At 45.3% G+C, this 3,360-nt stretch overlaps 1 pseudogene; it reads right to left on the bottom strand.

The window, feature by feature from the left end:
- LOC103331759 (14 kDa proline-rich protein DC2.15-like) lies at nucleotides 1-2,270 on the bottom strand (annotated as a pseudogene).
- Nucleotides 2,271-3,360: the final 1,090 nt, after the last annotated feature.

The raw sequence follows: 3,360 nt of genomic DNA, 5'->3' as shown, positions 1-3,360 counted from the left end.
TGCTCAAGAGTGAAACATGCATTATGTTTTTTTTTATTTCGAAGGAAACATACAAACATTCCGAGGAGGGAACACTCTAGATATCAGTTATATTTCGAAGGAAACATGTATTACAACCAAAGCTTAATGGCATTTTTTTCATTGACACAGCTTAGGAAGGGCAGTACTAGATGAGAAGGTCATGGCACCTCTAGGCGCATTGGAAGTTTGTTGGAACAGACTTACCACAGTAATTCAAAAGTAGGCTTAAGGAAACTGGCACATTAAGATTGACTCCCAAAACGTTGGCTTTAATGGCAGTGCAAAGGCATACAGCAGCATCAACATCAGCAAGACCTGTAATAAGGCTACAACAAGGTGTCTTTTGTGAGGTCCCTACAACAACGTGCACCAAGTCATTCAACAAATCTCCACATACCCTAGCTTAAGGGTGTCCTTAGGGCATGCTTTAGGAGGGCTTGGGCTTGGGGTTAAGGGAAGAGGAAGTTGTGGGGTTGGGGTTGGAGTTGGAGGAGGTTGTTTTGGGTATGGAGTTGGAGTTGGGGGAGGTTGTTTTGGGATTGGGGTTGGAGTCGGAGGAGGTTGTTTTGGGGTTGGGGTTGGAGTTGGAGGAGGTTGTTTTGGGGTTGGTGTTGGTGTTGGAGTTGGGGGAGGTTGTTTAGGGTTGGTATTGGGGAGGTTGTTTAGGGGTTGGTATTGGGGAGGTTGTTTTGGGGTTGGAGTTGGAGGAGGTTGTTTTGGGGTTGGAGTTGGAGGAGGTTGTTTTGGGTATGGAGTTGGAGTTGGGGAGGCTGTTTAGGGGTTGGGATTGGAGGAGGTTGCTTTGGGGTTGGGGTTGGGGAGGTTGCTTTGGGGTTGGAGTGGAGTTGGGGAGGTTGTTTTGGGGTTGGGATTGGAGGAGGTTGTTTTGGAGTTGGGATTAGGGAGGTTGTTTTGGGCTTGGTGTTGGAATTGGGGAGGTTGTTTAGGGGTTGGAGTTGGGGAGGTTGTTTTGGGGTTGGTGTTGGAATCGGGGTGGTTGTTTTGGGGTTGGGGTCGGAGTTGGGGAGGTTTTTGGAGTTGGGGTTGGGGTTGGGGAGGTATTTTGGGGATGGGGAGGTGGTTTTGGGGTTGGAGTTGGAGGAGGTTGTTTTGGGGTTGGGACTGAGTTGGCGGAGGTTGTTTAGGGTTGGGGTTGGTGGAGGTTGTCTGGGGTTGGTGCTTGGAGTTGGGGAGGCTGTATTGGGGTTGGTGTGGGGTTGGGGAGGTTGTTTAGGCTGGGGTTGGAGTTGGGGAGGGTATTTTGGGGTTGGGGAGGTTGTTCTGGGGTTGGTGCTGGAGCTGGGGGAGGTTGTTTTGGGGTTGGTGCTGGAGTCGGGGTGGTTGTTTTGGGGTTGGAGTCGGAGTTAGGGAGGTGGTTTTGGGGTTGGAGTTGGGGAGGTTGTTTTGGGGTTGGGATCGGAGTTGGTGGAGGTTGTTTAGGGGTTGGGGTTGGGGAGGTAGTTCTGGGGTTGGCGCTGGAGTTGGGGTGGAGTTGGGGAGGCATTTTGGGGTTGGGGAGGTTGTTCTGGGTTGGTGCTGGAGTTGGGGAGGTTGTTTTGGGGTTGGTGTTGGGATTGGAGTTGGGGAGGTTGTTTTGGGGTTGGTGTTGGGATTGGAGTTGGGGAGGTTGTTTAGGGCTTGGAGTTGGGGAGGTTGTTTTGGGGTTGGTGTTGGGATTGGAGTTGGGGAGGCTTGTTTAGGGTTGGAGTTGGGGAGGTTGTTTGGGGTTGGGATGGAGTTGGTGGAGGCTTGTTTAGGGCTGGGGTTGGGGGAGGTAGTTTTGGGGTTGGTGCTGGAGCTGGGGAGGTTGTATTGGGCAAGGTGTTGGGGTTGGGGAGGTTGTTTAGGGGTTGGCGTGGGCGGTGGTTGTTTTGGGGTTGGGGTTGAGGGAGGAGGGTGTTTTGGGGTTGGGGTGTAGGGAGGAGGCTGTTTTGGTTTTGGGGTTGAGGGGAGGGTGTTTTGGTTTTGGAGTTGAGGGGGAGGGTGTTTTGGTTTTGGAGTTGAGGGGGACGGTGTTTTGGTTTTGGGGTGTAGGGAGGAGGGTGTTTTGGGGTTGGGGTTGAGGGGGTAGGGTGTTTTGGGGTTTTGGGTGGTGTTGGTGGACAATTAGGAGCATGATCATTTGAACTCACTGTATTGAAAAACACAAGGTTAAGGGAGAGAAGAAGAGCAATAGTTGCAAATGCCTTCGGAGAAGGCATTTTAGAACTAAATTCCCTCAGGTAGTGAAGTGACTGATTGATATAGTGAACATAATTAGGGTATTTATAGACTTTCTTTTTCTGAAAAAAAAATAATCTAAATTTGTGAAAGACATCCATGGGAGCACACAACGTACACTGTTTTGGGGTGCATGATAGGCCATATTCAACTTTGGAGCATTCTGAATTTTGGCTTTCTAATATATGGCACCAAAACAAAAGGACACCCTTGTTCTTATTAGGCAAAGAAGGTTAAAGCATATCTAATCGTGTTATTTGGCCAAAATATATCCAAGAAATCAAGGTTCTCCTTCTACTAGAGAGAGTTACTAGCCGACATCGATTTTGGCTGTGTAGATAAATGCTCTCTATCACTGAAACCACAAGGTCTTAGTAAGAGATATATCACTTTGACAACATGAGCACCCATCTATTGGTTGTGTAGATAAATGCTCTACTTACCACTAAATCCATAATGAGAGATATATCACTTTGACAACAAGGAGTAACACTATTACTGAAAAACAAATGAAAAACTAGTAAACTACCAAAAGTCGATCTGATAAACAATCAAACTAGAACCTTCCGTTTTACTTGCTCACTGCCTTCACACCCAGCACAAATTTAGGATCTCTGTTGATGCCAATTTCATTATCTTCCACAATGAAGGAAATTAAGCACACATGCACATTATAATCAAATTTATTATCTATTACCAAACCTTTATTATTATTGTCAATATTTTGTTATTATTTAGTCACAAGACAAGACAAACTATATGAATTTCTCTATATCAAAATTTAATTATTATGGTTCATAAAAAAATAATCCACCCATCAAATCTTAATTTTTTTGGATACTGAAAAATATCTTATGCACAAGGATAAGGGAAAATGCGACTTATCAGACAAAAACAAGAAAAAAAATTTAAAAAATACCTCAATCAAGTCAGCTATTCAGCCGGACAATAATGTCGACCAGAAGTTGAGCTCAATCTTCACCATGATCTATAATACAACAAGGAATGAGACAATAGAATTTTCATTTAATGTCGACCAGTGAAACTTGATATGCTGTGCTTCACTGACAAATTAATGTAGTAAATTTTGTTGTGTGGGTAACCAAAAAAAGAAAAAGA

Source organism: Prunus mume, linkage group LG5, assembly GCF_029339155.1.
Source record: "Prunus mume cultivar Tortuosa linkage group LG5, ASM2933915v1, whole genome shotgun sequence".
NCBI classification, from domain to species: domain Eukaryota; kingdom Viridiplantae; phylum Streptophyta; class Magnoliopsida; order Rosales; family Rosaceae; genus Prunus; species Prunus mume.
This window is presented reverse-complemented; position numbering and strand designations above follow the sequence as displayed.